This window comes from Mustela lutreola, chromosome 5 (genome assembly GCF_030435805.1).
Source record: "Mustela lutreola isolate mMusLut2 chromosome 5, mMusLut2.pri, whole genome shotgun sequence".
NCBI classification, from domain to species: Eukaryota; Metazoa; Chordata; class Mammalia; order Carnivora; family Mustelidae; genus Mustela; species Mustela lutreola.
The window spans coordinates 109,075,550-109,093,980 of record NC_081294.1 but is presented as its reverse complement, the minus strand read 5'-3'; positions in this window follow the sequence as shown (position 1 = coordinate 109,093,980).

The window sequence follows — 18,431 nt, the reverse complement described above, 5'->3', positions numbered from 1 at the left end:
ACCATTGCCTGGCTATTAGAGTGAAAACAATAGATGACTTGCTAGCTTAAATATAATGATTGTTTTTGGAAAAACAGGATTTTGACTATTTATCAGGAACCACGTTTTCTGAGTCCTGCCTCCAGCACTAGGGAAGGGTTTATATTAAGCCACCCAATCTTCCATTCTATTTTTGTGAACCATAGCACACATTGAACTTCCAGTTATGAATCAGAGGAAAGCCCTTACTTAAGCTTCACATTTATGACTTTGACCTCATTAGCACTGAAGGTTAACCTCTGACCAGCTGAACTATCCAACCACAAATGCTTTACTAGGCTAGGATAAAAGAAGATTCCTTTACTGTGCAGCCCAGTTGCATTTATCAGATGCATGAATTTATGTATTTTTTATTTTTAAAAATATTGTATTTATTTATTTGAGAGAGAATGAGAGAGAGCGTGAGAGGAGGGAGGGTCAGAGAGGGAAGAAGACTCCCTGCTGAGCAGGGAGCCAGACTTGGACTTGATCCTGGGACTCCAGGATCATGACCAGAGCTGAAGGCAGTCACTTAACCAACTGAGACACCCAGGTGTCCCCAGATGGCATGAATTTAGATAAGCCACTTAAACTCTCTTTCCTTGAGTATAAAACGGCTACCTTGATTTTACCTATGGGTAGAAGGTACCAATGGGTTGCTGGTACCTATGGGTTGCTGCATTTAAACTATGTAGATGAGATTCCAGTCCTCGGCAAGTGCTCCATAATCAACAGTTGAAGTGGTGGTAGAGATTGAATTGAAAAATTGAGATTGCTATATAATGGATAGGAAACTTAAAATAACAACACCCATCTGGAAATTTCATGGTTTCAGGTGTCATTAGGTCTTTAGCCCATCATGAGTTTATTTTTTGAGTATACTGTGAGAAAGTGACCCAGTTTCACTCTTCTGCACGTAGCTGTTCAATTTTCCCAGCACCATGTATTGAAACGTTTTTCCCTGTTATATATTCTTTGTCATAGGTTACTGAATCATATAAGTATGGGTTTATATCTGGGCTTTCTATTCTGTTCCATTGATCTATATGTCTATTTTTGTGGCAGTACCACACTGTTTTGATTACTATAGTCTGTAATGTATCTTGACATCTAGGATTGTGATACCTTCAGTTTTATTCTTCTTTCTTATGATTGCTTCGGCTCTTCCGAGCCTTTTGTTCCATACAAATTTTAGTATTTTTTGTTACAGCTCTGTGAAAAATGCTGTTGGTAGTTTGCTAGGGACTGCACTGAAAACACAGGCAGGAATTTCTTGACATCGGCCTTAGCAACATTTTTCTAGACATGCCTCCTCAGTCTAGGGAAACAAAAGCAAAAATAAACTATTGGGATTACACCAAAATAAAAAGGTTTTGCAGTGAAGAAAACAATCAACAACACTAAAAGAAAACCTACTGCATGGGAGAAGACATTTGCAAATGACATATCCAAAAAAGGGTTCATATCAGCAATGTATAAAGAACGTACACAACTCAACACCAAACACAAAACAAAACACCCAAATAATCTGATTTTAAAAAGACCAAATGACCTGATTAAACGTTTTGCCAAGACATCCAGATGACCAACAGACACATGAAAAGATGCTCATCATTCATCATCAGAGAAATGCAAATCAAAACCACAATGAGATATCATCTTACACTTGTCAGAATGGCTAAAATAAAAAAGACAAGAAGTAACAAGTGCTGGCAAGTATGCAAAGAAAAAGGAAGCCTTGAGCGATGATGGTGGGAATGTAAATTATCACAATAATTGTGGAAAACAGTATGGAGGTTTCTCAAAATTTAAAATAGAATTACTAATGACCCAGTAATTCCACTGTTGGATATTTACCCAAATTAAATGAAAACACTAATTTAAAAAGATCTATACATATCTGTGTTTATCGCAGCATTATTTACAATAGCCAAGATACGGAAATAACCTAAATGTCCATTAACAATGAATAGATAAAGAAGTGTTATATATATAGATATATGTATGTATATACATATATACATATATACATACATATATCTATATATATATATATATAATGGAATATTACTGAGCCATAAAAAGGAATGAGATGCTGACATTTGTGACAACATGGATGGACCCACAGGGTATTAGGCTAAGTGAAGTAAGTCAGTCAAAGAAAGGCAAATACCATATGATTTCACTTATATGTGGAATCTAAAAAACAAAATAAAACAAAAGCAGAAACTGCAGTTGTCAGAAGGGTGAGGGGATGGACAAAATGAGCCAAGGGAAGGTGGAAGTATAGCCTTCCAGTTTGGGAATGAATAAATCACGGGATGAAAGGAAAGCACAGAGAATATAGCTGTGGAATCATTATGTTGTATACCTGAAGCTAATGTGACACTGTTTGTCAACCGTACTTCAATTAAAAAAAAACAAAACAAAAAAAAACACAGATCATATTAAAATACAAATGCAGAGCCCTTGTTTGCAGCTGTAGGATACCAACCTAAAGGCAGGTTGACACTGCCCCCTTCCTTTTCCAGTCCTACTAGTAAGCAAAAGCAAAGCAGCCAGAATCCAAATAATATCAGAATAATGTAACCAGGATTCTCCAATTCATTGTTTCCATTTTTCTATGGGATTTCTCAAGTATGAGTGATTCTCAATCCGTGGATGTAGATATAAACTAATGAGAAGGGGTCTATGTAACATTAAATAAGAAAAACTTATTTTTAAACCTGATTTAATTTCAGGAGGATTACATAATTATCTCCTTCTTTCCTTAATCTCTTACTTCAGTACAATCATCATAAAAGGGATGTATAAAGAAGAAATTAATGGAAGAGTGTAGTCTGTCCACACATAGGAGGGAAAACTGGGTAGAATGCTCTCCAGGCATATTTAGTTGCTACCTGCAGAATAATTCCTTTGAATGCAGGTTATTTGTTAACATACAATAAGCACCATCTTTCCATGTCTGTAAAAAAAGGAAACTTCTGCTTGCACTACTGATGGGAACTATAGATAAGAGACATCTTCAGCCTTCTGAGTTTTTTTCCAGGAAGCAATTACCATCACACAACTCATCTACTATTAGAGTTAAGATGCTCTCTTTTACAACCCTGTAGGTCCTAGAAAGCAAACGTGTTCAGAGTTTCTGGGTTCCCTATGTAGGTCCAGGCCTTTTAGAACCCAAGAGAAAGCACAGTCTCCCTGTACTTTTGGGGGAAAGGACACATGAAGGTGACAGGGTGAGAAACTGTGTCCTAAGTACAGCAGAGTAATAAAAAATTATTTTAATGCTTTGTCCTGCTTGGAAATAATTTCTTTTTTTTTTTCAATAGCAAACATCTTCCATATGTGTTTTTTTTTGTTTTTTTTTTTTTAAAAGATTTTATTTATTTATTTATTTGACAGAGAGAAATCACAAGTAGATGGAAGAGGCAGGCAGAGAGAGAGAGGGAGAGAGGGAAGCAGGCTCCCCGCTGAGCAGAGAGCCCGATGCAGGACTCGATCCCAGGACCCCGAGATCATGACCTGAGCCGAAGGCAGCGGCTTAACCCACTGAGCCACCCAGGCGCCCCTTGGAAATAATTTCTTAAACTCAGTATACTAGCACAAAATCATCTACATCATTTAAAGGAAAACTTACTGTTATAGTTATGTATGACATCATTGAATTGTACATAACAAGAAATTTGGGGCTAGTCAAGGCCCTGGGGCTTAGAGGCTGTTGTTTGGAGGAGCTGTGACTCCTTCTTGTCTTCCCACAACATAGCCATTTGCATTTAAATTCTGGATATTGCTATAGAACCCTACCGAATGAAAAAAGAAAGGTTATTTACTTTCTTTACCTTTCAGGGCAAGAAGCATAAGCTGTGTTTGATGGCTAGGCTCTTCTGTTTGGGGTCAGCTTTGCAGGAATGAGCAAGAGCACTATGATGTTATGCTCAACTAAGAGTAAGGGGGTTGAGTCTGGTGCTAAGTTTGGGGCGAGAAGTGCTAAGAGAACTGACCTGGTGGGGGAGAATACCAGCCTGTTACTGATGCTGGAATCTATTCTAATCATGTCACACCTTGATGTTGTGGACATACCTTGGGAATGCATGTATAATTTTTAAAAGAGCTGCATTTTTAAAAAGCTGTAACATTTAGGGTCTATGTGCTTTTGGTCATGGGTAAGACATTTTTAAAGCAGAAAAAGATGGAAGGGACATTGCAGTTCAAGAAAAAAAAGCACTGTAAATGTGATTTGAGACCATGACTAAAAACTGCAAATTATGGCAGGAGTCTGGCAGCTGTGGGGTGGGGGTGAATAGAACAGGGTTGTGAGTGTGGAGTGTAGAATTTGACCAGAGAGATAAATAGCAACTATATTGGGACATGCCTTAAAAGCCAGATTAAGAAGTTTTTAAGCAATCATGATGGCAATGAGATACCATTTAAATATATTAAGCATGCAAGTGAAATAATCTGAGTAATGTTTTCAAAAGATCACTCTGGCTACAGCGTGGAAAGACCCAGGCTAGAAGTAGGAAGATGAGGTAGAGACTGTTGTAGTGTTTGAGGTGAGAGCTAATGATGGGAAGTACCAACTGATAGATTAAAGCCCTCTTTAAGAAATGAAATCTATAAATCTTGGCTGAATGGGTGAAAGTGGTTGGAGCAGAGTGAATGAATGGGGAGAAGGAAAGGGTGATAGAGAGATAAGCAGAGGCCAGAATATGAAGACCTTCTAAAGCTAGGATAAGGAGTTTGAAGTTTATTCTGAATTCCGAAGAAACCTAATGGAGGGTCTTGAGCAGAGGAAAGGAGACTTGTTTACATCTTGAAAAAAAACAAAATCATTGTAAGTGCTTTTGTTTGGGAAAATAGATTGTGAGAAAGCAATGGTGGAACTGGGGAGATGAGGGATGAGCTCTGAGTGAGCCTCAGTGCTGGACACAGTAGCTGCTCAGTAAATTTGTCATCACTTGATAGGTCTGTCACACTGGTAACAGAAAGCCTTCCTTTAAACAGAATCATAGAAACATAGACCAAAGAATGTTTCACTGAAACATAATAATACACACAACACTCACAGTAGGAAAGGTATACTTCTAAGAAAACCTTTGGTATAATTAATTGTCTTTCTCATTTCATCAGCATTCATGTCTTATAATCTTTTTTCCAACAAGCAACTATGAAGACATTAAACTATTCTTTTTTTTTTAAAGATTTTATTTATTTATTTGATAGACAGAGATCACAAGTAGGCAGAGAGGCATGCAAAAGAGAGAGAGGAAGGGAAGCAGGCTCCCCGTCGAGCAGAGACCCCAATGCGGGGCTCGATCCCAGGACCCTGGGATCATGACCTGAGCCGAAGGCAGAGGCGTTAACCCATTGAGCCACCCAGGCACCCCACATTAAACTATTAAACTATTCTTTAAGAAAACCCCCAGAGGGGTGCCTGGGTGGCTCAGTGGGTTAACGCCTCTGCCTTCAGCTCAGGTCATGATCCCGGAGTCCTGGGATCGAGCCCCACATTGGGGTCTCTGCTCGGCAGGGAGCCTGCTTCCCTTCCTCTCTCTCTGCCTGCCTCTTTGCCTACTTGTGATCTCTGTCTGTCAAATAAACAAAATCTTTTAAAAAAAGAAAAAGAAAGTAAGGAAGAAAACCCCCAGAAAACAAGCCATCCAATAAGTTCTGACTTTTGCCATTTTCTCAAAGCGAGGTTACTGAATACTCTTCATTCTTTTGAATTGTGACAAAAATGAGCAACAGAACAAAAATAGCAGCAGAAATCTATGGCCCATGGATACTACCCACATCCAGATTCCTCTGAGATGTTCTGATTGCTCTGACACACCGGCCTGCACCATGGTCCTGTTCAACAGACTGACACAACCTGACAGGGTAAGTAAATCCTCTCCTTTCAAGTCACAACTACTGACGCGATGGACTCATCTGGTTTCAAAAGGAAATTTATCCTTCTGAGCATCTTATCTCATGAAAGACACAAGGCCTTCCTTGGAAATCAAGGTCTTCAAGGTTACAGCATCTGGAACTCATTCTTGAACAACTGCCCAGCACCCCTATATAAGCACAGCCTTTCTTCCCTTCGTCTTTCTGATGTTACACGTAAAGTGTTGGTAAAAACTCAAATTTTGATAAAACAAGAAATGTTCACTTGAGACATTTACAGTGTAAGCTTCTTTCATCCTTACAAAGCCCAAAAGATGAAAATAAGCCCTGAATGCAATACCTGTTATGTGACAAATCTCAGCGGATTTCCAATTTTTTGGGCCGGGGGGGGGGGGAAAGCAACTGAATCTAGATAGAGATGTGTAGAGCACAGTTAGAAGACATACAGGTCAGTCTTCAAGACAGGAGGAAAATAGAGACATATCTGTGCACTTGAGGCCTGGGCACTAAAAGACTGTTCAATTCACAGTGAAATGTCATAGGAGTTTGCGGTAAAGCTTACATACATTTAAAGAAAAATGGGTTTTCAACTACTTTTCCTTGACAAAGAGCAATTATTTTTTTAAATGATGGTGGTCATAAGCAGTTTCATTTTCAGACATAATCTCCTGGTGCTGCGATATTTTGGCTTCTTTAATAAGACAATCTGTTCTCCATTTTAGACTTTTTTTTCCCCATGCATAGAAACCCGAAGACATTTCTGTTTTCAATAAGATGCAAGACAAGTAGAAAAATACATTTGTTCAAATATCGTTTAGCACTTAATACGCATGAAGAAGTTATGGTTTCAATGAAAAAAAAATGAGCAAATCTTGTTAGGATATTATTAATATCTACATTCTCTCTCTCTCATTTCTTATTAGTCTAGATAGAGATTTAGAAATTTTATTGATTCTAAAAAACACTTAATTTTTGGTTTTAATTGATTTCCTTTCTGATATTTTTCATTTTCTTCTTTTGGTTTAATTTCAGTTTAATTTGCTTTTTCCTTTTCCAAGATGGGTCTTTTTTCTTTTCTAATATAGGCAGATAGGGATATTTCCTTCCGCAATATTATATAAATATTTATATAATGTTTCCATTATTTATTTATTTTTATTAATTATATATTATGTTATTGTATATAATTATTAATTATATATGTTATGTTTTAATTTAATTTAATAAATTATATATATTGTGTTTGCATTTTCATTTGATGTAAAATTATTTTCTTTCTCCATTTGATTTCTTCATTGACCCACAGCCCTTTTAGAAATGTCTTGTTTAGGGGCACCTGGGTGGCTCAGTGGTTTGGGCCTCTGTCTTTGGCTCGGGTCATGATCTCAGGGTCATGGGACCCCACATTTGGCTCTCTGCTCAGTGGGGAGCCTTTTTCCCCCACCTCCTCTGTCTGCTTCTCTGCCTGGTTGTGATCTCTTTCTGTCAAATGAATAAGTAAAATCTTAAAAAAAAAAAAAAAAAAGAAATGTTTTGTTTAGTTTCCAAAAATTGGGGGATTTACATGTATCTTTGGTATTGGAATTTCTTACTATAATAACTGGGGTATTATAAATTTCTCCTTACCATTCTGTCAGTATTGCTTCAGGGTTTTTGAAACTCTGCTATTAGATGCATAAACTTTTAGGATCATTATATCCATTTGATGGATTGACTCGTTTATCATTATTCAATGGCCCTCTTTATCCCATGTTATAATTTTTTGTTCTGAAATCTACTTTGTTGGAAGTTGGGCAAATCTGAGGTGTGAATGCAGGCCCACAGGAAGAAGGGAGTACAGAATTAGGCCAGAGAGATAAACAGGGTGTTTTGCTGTTCCTGTTGTTTTAAAATATTTTTTATGATTCTATTTCATATCCCTTATTGGCACATTACCTATAACCCTTTGTTATTTTAGTGGTGGCTCTAGGGGTTATAATATACGTTTTTATGATTTAATTTAACAGAGTTTCTCAGTGGAAGTGCTTACTGACATTTCAGACAGGACAACTTTTCTTGTTCTGGGCTTTCCAAGCACTCAAGATAATTAGCCTCTCTTCCCTCTTCCCTACACCCACTAAATCTCAGTAGTGCGCACTAGTCTCTCTGACAACCAAAAAAGGCCCTTTCCCCAATATGTCCAAAAAGCTTCTAAGAGTGCTACCATCCCTGCTTGAGAACCACTTAAAGATGGACAGCTGATAATAGCTGTTAAACAGGGTGGTTCTGTAGTTGCATCTTCTGTTCACCTTTTCTTTATTCCCTTCCTCCTCCTCTTATTTCTGAATACTCACTGCAAACTTAATACACAGAAGCTCATATAGCATAATGTAAATAACTATGGGAGCAGTTCTTTCTGCTTTTTAAAGAAGGATGGACAAACACATTTCCAATATTGGGGTAGCATTTCTATGTGGGAAGAATTCGTATCACTGAACTGATTTTTCAAAAATATTTAGAGAAGTAGAGTACAAGTGACACATGATCATTGGAGGCAAATTAAAAAACAACAATCAATACAAACAAAACAGAAATCAGCCATATTTACTCAACCAGGAATGACACCTAACATAGGCTGTGTATTCTTTCTGATTCAAATCTATTATTATATGTAACTGTCCTTCCAGGACAATAAATAATCACATTGTACATTTAAATGACTGTTATGTTTCATGATATGAATGTGCTATAATTTATCCAACCACTATAACACTTTAACATTATACCAATTTTCTACTACAAACAATTTTGTTAAATGATAAACCTCTATGTATCTGTCTGCTTTTTTTAGATAAATTCCCAGAAATGAGTCAAAATGTCTTCACATTATAAGGCTTTAAAATATATATCTCCAAATTTTCTTCTAGAAAGATTTTTCACCAATCAACAATATCTAAGTGTGCCAGTTTGTTCATATCTTAGTTAATATTGCTTTCTTTAAAAAATCTCTTTTAGGGCGCCTGGGTGGCTCAGTCCATTAAGCATCTGCCTTTAGCTCTGGTCATGATCCCAGATGGAACCCCATATTGTGTTTCTTGCTCAGTGGGGAGCCTGTTTCTCCCTCTTCCTCTGCCCTTCCTATCCACTTGTGCTCGCTCTCTCTCTCTCTCAAATAAAATCTTAAAAAAAAAAAAAAACCCTCTTTTAAAACTGTTTAATAATTGGGTAATAAAAAAGTAACCAGACACTCAAATAGCATTATTATGTGCATTTACTTGAATATTTGTGGAGCTGGATTTTTTTCCTGTTTCTTATGCTTATAAGTCATTTATTTCCACTTCTGTGAATTGGATTTTAAGCATTCTTTATCTTTTTCTTTAGACTGCATAACTTTAGCCTTTGCTATATATAAACACTGTCATTTGTCTTTCAATATTGTTTATGGTGCTTGTTTAAACATTCTAAAGACTTTGATAGCTAATGAAGCACAAACTATCACCTTTTCCTTTATCTTTTTTTTTCTTTAGATAGGGCATATTTAATCCAAGGTTATCTAAATATGTATTCATATTTGTTCTAAAAATTTATGGTTTCATATTTTACATTTCAACTTTTAACACATATGGAATTTATTTTGCTCTAAGTGATGGGGTAGGCCCCTAACTTTGTACTTTCCCAAATTGTTGGTCATTTGTCCTACTATCAGTTATTGAAATTTTATTTTTTCTTACTAATTTCAAATAATACTTTAGTCATATTTTAAATTCCTGTATTAATACTTGAGTTTGTTTTGGGGGATTTCATTCAGTCAATCTTTTTTAATTTTAATTTTTAACTTACAAATTGGTATATAAGAAAGTGTTATATATATCACTTTATAGCTGGTCACCATACTAAGTCTTCAATTACATTTTTAAGTTTTAAAATTGAGTCACTTGAAATTTTCAGGTAAAGAATTTCATTATCTAGAATTTTGCTACCTTCTGCCTATTTTCTATAGTTTTTTTTTTCCTTAATTATATTGGCTAGGACATGTAAAGCAATATTAAATAATAATGGTTATAATGTTATCTTTTTACAAATTTTAACAGTGACTTCGAAATTTTGCAAATAGTGGTGATGATGTGTTCAGACAGTTATTTGTTATGCAGAGGAATTACATTTTTCTTCCTGTTTTACCAAAAATTTTGCTTTAATCAGCAATATTTCACCAAATACCTTTTTAGTTTCTGTTAAGGTAAGATTTTATGAGATCAATGGATTCTAAAACTCTTTGAAAAGATCAATAAAATTGATAAAATTTAGCCAGATTCATCAAAAGACAGAAAAGAGAGAGAAGTCTCAAACAAAGAAAATCAGAAGTAAAAGAGGAAAAATAATAATCCACATCACATAAATACAAGGAATTTATATATAAAAGAATGTGATGAAAAATTACATGCCAACAAATTGGACAACCTAGAAGGAATTGATAAATTCCTAGGAATAGATAACTTCATAAAACTGAATCTAGAAGAAGTAGAAAAATTGAACAGGCCAATTACCAGCAATGACATTGGGTCAGTAATCAAAACACTGCCAACAAATAAAAGTCTATGACTAGATAGCTTCACAAGAGAATTCTAACAAACATTTAAATAAGAGTTAATACTTATTCTTCTCAAACTAGTCTAAAAAATAGAAGGGAAGAAAAGCTTCCAAATTCTAGGAGGCCAACATTATTTTGATACCAAAACCAGATAAAGATGCTACAAAACAAACAAATAACAACAACAACTACAACAACAAAAAACTACAGTCATTATTTCTGAGGAACATAGATGAAGAAATTCTCAAAAAAACATTAGCAACTGAATCCAACAATACATTTAAAAAGTCATTCACCACCAAGTGGAATTTATTCTTGGAATGCAAGGGTGGTTCAATGTTCACAAATCAATCAACATGACACAGCACATCAGCAAGAGAAGGGATAAAAACTGTAAGATAATTTCTCTAGATTCAGAAATAGAATTTGAAAAACTACAACACCAATTCATGAAAAAAAAAAAAACCTTCAAAAAAGTAGGTTTAGGGGAAACACCTCAACATGATAAAGGCCATATGTGAAAATCCCACAGCTGACATCATACTCAATGGTGAAAATTGAGAACTTTTTCCCTAAGATCAGGAATAAGATAAGGATGTCCTCTCTAAACACTTATTCAACATAGTACTATAATTCCCAGCCACAGCAATCAGACAAGAAAAAGAAATTAGAGGCACTAAAATGGGTAAGGAAGAAGTACAATTTTAACTATTTACATGACATGATACTCTACAACTCTAAACTATGACATGATACTCTACAAAGAAAACCCTAAAGACTCCACCAAAAAATGACTAGATCTGATAAATGAGTTCTGTAAGGTCACAGGACACAAAATCAGTATAAGAAATCCATTGTTTCTATACACTAATAATGAAGTAGTAAAGAGAGAAATGAAGAAAACAGTCCAATTTACAACTGCACCAGAGCCAATAAAATGCCTAGGAATAAACTTAACCAAACAGGTAAAAGAAAGACCTATACTTTGAAAACTATAAAACACTGATGAAAGAAATTGAAGATGACACAAATGAATATTGTCAAAATGCCTATACCATCCAAAGCAATCCCTAACAAAATGCCAATAGCATTTTTCACAGAACTAGAACAAATCCTAAAATGTGTATGGGACCACAAAAGACCCCAAACAGTCAAAGCAATCTTGAAAAAGAAAACCAGAACTGGAGGTATCACACTCCCCAATTTAAAGGTTTACTATAAAGCTGTAGTAATCAAAACAGTGTGGTACTGACACAAAAGAATGCACAGAGATCAACAGAACAGAATAGAGAGCTCAGAAATAAACCCACAATTATATGGTAAGTTAATCTTTGATGAAGGAGACACGATTACACAATGGGAAAAAGACATTCTCTTCAACAAATGCTACTGGGAAAACTGGACAGCTACATGCAAAAGAAAAAAACTGGACCACTTGCTTACAACATACAAAAAATAAACTCAAAATGGATTAAAGACCTGAATATGACACCTAAAGCCATAAAACTTCTAGAAGAGAGCACAGGGAATAATTTCTCTGATGTTGGTCATAGCAACATTTTTCTAGATATGTCTCCTTGGGCAAGAGAAACAAAAGCAAAAATAAACTATTGGGGGGCACCTGGGTGGCTCAGTTGTTAAGCAGCTGCCTTTGGCTCAGGTCATGATCCCAGGGTCCTGGGATCGAGGTCTACATTGGCCTCCTGCTCAGTGGGAAGCCTGCTTCTCCCTCTCCCGTCCCCCCTGCTTATGTTCCTTCTGTCTCTGTCAAATAAATAAATAAAATCTTAAAAAAAATAAACTATTGGGATAACACCAAAATAAAGTTTCTGCACAGCAAAGGAAACAACCTTTTAAATTTGTTAATCTAAAAGACAACCTACTGAATGGGAGAAGATATCTACAAATGACATATCTGATACAGGGCCAGTATCCAAAATATATAAATAACTTCTATAATCTAACATTAAAACACTAAATAATCCAATTAAAAATGGGCAGAAGACATGAACAGACATTTCTCCAAAGAAGACATCCAGATGGCCAACAGACATGTGAAAAGATGTCACATGTGATGCTCAACATCACTCATCAGAGAAATGCAAATCAAAACTATAATGAGATATCACTTCACATCTGTCAGAATGGCTAACATCACAAACACAAGCAACAAGTGTTGGTGAGGATGTAGAGAAAAAGTAACCCTCATGCACTCTTGATGAGAATGCAGCCTGGTGTAGTCATTGTGGAAAACAATATGGAGGTCCCTCAAAAAATTAAAAATAGAATTGCAATATGATCCAGTAATTCCACTACTGGGTATTTACATAAAGAATACAAAAACACTAATTTGAAAAGATCTATGCACCCCTATGATTATTGCAGCATTATTTATAATAGCCAAAATTATGAAAGCAACCCAAGTGTCCATCAACAGATAACTGGATAAAGAAGTGATATATATCTATACACACACACACACACAGACACACACAGTCACACACACAGACATACACACACAATGGTATATTACTCAGTCATAAAAAAAATTAAATCTAGCAACAATATGGATGGATCTAAAGGGTATAATGCTAAGTAAATTGAGTTAGTCAGAAAAAGATAAACATCGTATGATTTCCATCTTACGTGAAATTGAAGAAAGAGAGCATGCAAAGAAAAAAAGAGAAAGCAAACCAACAAACAAAAGACCAAAACCCCCCAAACTCTTAACTATAGAGAACAAACTGATGGTTATCAGAGGGGAGGTGGGTAGGGAGATGGGTGAAATAGGTGACGGGGATTAAGGACCACACTTGTCATGATGAGTACTGGGTGATGCATGGGAGTGTTAAATCACTAAAGTGTACACCTGAACCTAATATAATGATGTATGTTAATTATACTGGGATTAAAATTTTAAAAATAAAAAAAATAAAATGGTAAATTATCTTTACATTTATAGGCATTTTCCTAAACCAATTTCTATTTTTAGACATTGTATATACATTAGGGCTTCCAATTTATTAATATTTATTTAAGATTTTGTACATATGAGCAACTGAGCTAAGACTCTAGTTTCTTGAGTGCATTATTTGTTGTATTAGGTACTGCTAGCCTGGAGTTACAAAACAGCTATTAAGTTACCTTGAGTAATTATAAATACCTTTTTCAACTACCCTAACCCTCCTGTATATTTTAATTAAATCAAGCATATTTATAACCAGATCCTTAAAAGGAAAGAAGCCAACTTATTTGTTTGTTTTTGACTAAAAGGAAAATGAGAAAGTGGAACCAAATAGCCCATATGCTTACATTTTGGCCTGTGCTCTGGAGATAGGAGAATCACAATTTTTCCCAAAATAGAAGGATCTTGTAATAGGTTTAATATTAATGACTTCTTTTGGACCCTGACTTCAAATGTATAAAGCATCTTTGATTCATGGTACGTTAAATGAAAAACATACTCACTGTCTGAAACCTAGACACATAACTTTTTCTTATTATTTTCAGGGGAGATAAGCAAGAATATTTGATTAGACAACCACAACAAAAACTTTAAATAGCCTACACAATGTTATATTCTCGAATTTCATATTCTTGATTTAAAAGTTCATTTTTTTAAGTTGCTATGTGTCCTTTGAATTATCCGTTCCAGGAAGAATTGAATGAAATTTACCTCTAAAGCTAGTTGGGCCATAAAGATTTTTTCTTTGTATTTGTTGAATTGCAGGTAGTTTCCTACATCTGGAATGGGGTCCCATGTGCACTTGTTTTTTTTAGAAATTCTTCATAAGTATTTGGCTTATTGATGGTTCCCTTCTCTTTTGTATCAGTAAGACGTACTTTTTTTGTCTTTTCAATTTTCATTGTAAAAATGTGTCAGTGGAACTTGGTGGGAAAGAGAACTCAAATTAACATGGAGAGCCAGGTCTCTCTGTGAGGTGATTAGAGGGGGAGGAAAAAACTCACTGTGGCATTTCTCCTAACACGGGTCCAAATTGGGTTCACTTTTAAATGTTCTTCCAGGCACACACATAGAGTTAGTGCACTCTCAAATTTTATGCCAGCAGTAACATTAGGTAGCAATGCTCAAACATTTAAAAAGTTTTAAAAACTTAGTCCGACTTCTCTGCCCACCTAGTCTAGAAGGCTGTAGAGCCAAAAATGTTTCAAGGAATCCTCCAGCATCAACCTGGGGAGGCAGCCAGCTCAGGTGTGGGTATCTCCTGCTCTGTCTTTACTTGAGTTCTCCCAAAGACCTCAGCTTTTATTTCCTCTCCATGTTGGGCCTTGTAGGATTTGACTAGAGCAAAGTATACACATTGTATATTTAAAATTTATATTTAGGATGGAAAAAAAAATGAGGGGTTTCAGAATCACTCAAATATCATGGGGCTCAAATATCATTTGTACTCTGTGTCGTGTCAACTGGGGCAGAATTAACGTTGCCTGGACTCAGGGATGAGATCTGCCTTCTATGGGGAGACATGCTTCTCACCCTGCTACAGGTACACAGATGGCCGAAATGATGTCTCCGTATCCTGAGGGCTTGCTGCTTGGAGATTTGTTTTAAGGGCACTCCTACAAGCAGCTCGAGGGCTGTGGTTTCAGGTAGAGTGGCCTTGGGAAACATGGAAGAAAGACACTGTCCTGTGAAAGGAGCAACACAGAACAGAGTCTCCCGGGAGCCTGGCAGCTCAATCTGGTGGCTTGGAAAAAGAGCAGCCATACTCTTGAGACCAAAAAATACTTTCTGTCCCTCCCTGGCAGCTGGACTTGTATTACCTAAACTAGGAAGTTCCCAGTTGCCTTCATTTTCTGTTATGAGTTGGATCAGCAGGAGAAACTGATAAAGAGAGGGCAAGCAAAAAAGAGAGAGAAACTGAGAGAGAAAACATACAAAGGAAGGAGCAGAGATGATTACACAGAGGGAACTTCCTGATGGCGCATGAATCTGGTTCCAGTCTTTTCCAATGAGAGGGTGAGTCTTGCCCTTAAGTTCCACAGATTGTTTCCTAATCCGTATAATAAATTTTTTTTTCTTTGCATAAGCTAACAAAGTTTGTTTCTTCTCCTTACAATCAACAAACATAAGCACATGTGATATACCCTAAGGGGGATGCTGAAATGTTAAGAGCAAGGGGTCCTCTCTGTAGGGGGTTGAGGCCCATCAGCCAAGAGTATTAGGGAATTAATGTTAATGTGACTCATTTGTGCTCCTAGGCTGGTGGGGTCTAGGGACATCTAAGTTACACATTTAACATAATATAAAAACCAGAAACAGGCTTTATTGCAAAATCCACATTGTCCATAATGTAAAAACAAATTAATTGCTGAGTTGCTTTCAACTGTTTCTGAGACTAGAAAGAAAATTTTCCCTGGAGTCCTCATAGAGGACATTCTGTGCAATGTACTGGAAAGAAACACGATGCCGAGCAATCACACTTTTTAGTATATTTGTTCTCACATGCAGGTCCCTAGCTGGCACCTTTGCTTTATTTTGTTTTAAAAAGAATTTTTTAATTCATTTTTGGGGAGAAAGAGAGAGACTGAGGGGAGGGGCAGACGGTGAAGGAGAGGGATAAGCAGACTCTGCACCAAGCATGGTGCAGATCCTTAGAACTCTGAGATCATGAACTGAGCTGAAACCAAGAGTTGGATACTTAACAGACTGAGCCACCCAGGCGCCTCTGGACCTTTGTTTTAAATGAGCTCTTATTAAGATCAAAGTAAATAAAGATTTCCCTTCACTGAATTTAGCACTCCCTCAGAACAAAAAATTATTCAAAGCTAGGCTGCAGAAATCAAACTTCTTAGGGACCGTCTGTTCATTAGAATCAGGTTGGCCACACACAAAAAATCTTTGGATCAGAATTATCCCTCACAGTAATGGAGTGTACGTGAATAGAACAGGATCGGGTTGCTCAGGATGGACCTCATCCAAGAGGCCGACAGAGGTTGATTTGGTTGTACCAGAGCTAAAGGTTAGTCTGAGATTTATATAAAAATTCCCTGTTGGGCACCTGACTAGCTCAGTGGGTTAAAGCCTCTGACTTCGGCTCAAGTCGTGGTCTCAGGATCCTGGGATCGAGCCCCACATTGGGCTCTCTGTTTGGTGAGGAGCCTGCTTTCCCCTCTCTCCCTGCCTGCCTCTCTGCCTACTTGTGATATCTCTCTCTCTGTCAAATAAATAAATAAAATATATTTTTAAAAATTCCCTGTTTGTGGATTTTTCTATGAATGGCCAAAGATTTAATATGTTAAATATATTCAACCTTTCATATTAGTGTGTATGTGTAAAAATCACAACCAAACTGAATTGTTTTCTACTTTGTCCTTTGAAATTTATCCTTTTAATTTCAGCCTCTCTCTTTTTCTTTCTTGCTCTCTCACTTTATCTAGCTATCTATCATTAAAATGATACATGGTAATGGATACAATTTAAATCATTCAGAAGAGAACAGATTTGATAATTAAAAGTCCTCCAACCACTGTCCTCATCTCTATTTCTACTTGGTAGAGCAAAGCAGTTTATAGTATGTTGCTTATTCCCCGCCCCCCAAATAATAATGCATTTATTAGAACAGGTGTGTGATTAAAACTGTTCTCCCTCATATAATGACATAGAAAGTCACTCATAATATGTTTAATATTGCAGAACAACATATATTATATATACCCATTCTTATAGCAATACCATCATCATAGTATATACATAAAATAAATAACATACCACATACCACACTATTAATGGTGCTATCCCTTGAGAGGCTGATGGTACCAAGGACTCACCAATTCTGTTGTGAATGGATATACCAACATGCACGTCTTTTTTAAAGTACCTTTTTAAAGGTATAGACAAAAAATAAAATGCACTGTCGACTTGGCAGAAATATGACAGGCCATACTTTTCTTTTTTTGAAAAATAAATGTTTCCTACCTTTCACCAATTTGCTTCTTGTGACTCTAATTTCTAGTTTGATTCTTTGTTACTCCTGATTCCAATTACCATAATAATCCTCTTCATCATCTAATGAAGATATATAACAACTCTTTGCCATTGATACCCATATATTCAAATGTCTGCTAATATCTTAGCAGATAAGATATGGGCAAATTAACTGTCAGAATTATGTTTTATGACAACTGAACTCCTGTCCTGATCCCACCTATAAATCACATCTTTATAGTAGCAATCCACATACCCTTTTTTTTCCCAGAAAAATAATGAACTATGCAAACACTTGTAAAGAAAGAGATTGTTCCTAGAGTAATTAGCTCTTACAACTGATCCATCACAGAGAACCTCTTATTTTGTAGCAGAGATTTTGAGACCTGTGAATGTGAAGGTTCTGTCAAAGGAGGAAGATAAGTATCTTCTCCTTAGGAAGTGAAGCTCATAATTTTCTACTTGAATATAGGCCTTGGGCAAGTTCTTTAAGACCTTATATTTCCTTTAAAGAAGGAGTGAAAGGCTAACAAATTGGCAATCCCAAAATTAAAATTAGAGCTCTCACAAGTACACCCTGTCCCTTCCATTGTTCCTAATTGTTGAGTATAACAGTTAAATAACAGTTTTAGCATCTACATCATGTTATTTAGGGTTCAACCATAATTCCATTCCTAATTTCAATTACCATAATAATCCTCTGGTAGAACAACTTTCTAAAAGTCAAAAATCAAAGCAGTTTTTACCGAAAGCTCTCGGGGCTGGCTAATTATACAAATCAACATTTAGCCCATTGGTATATACGATTTTATTTGCACTAACAGTCTTGTGTGGCTCTTTGCTCATTCGGAGTACTAAGGAGGGAATCAGGCTGTGATCTGGAGAGCAATCAACAATGGCAAAGTTGTTCTGGGGGAGATTCCTTTTCTCCTCTATTTCAAAATTAAACTTAAGTGGTTAATGAGAAGGAAATGCAGTCTTGCATTTGTTCTTTTCTGTTATGCT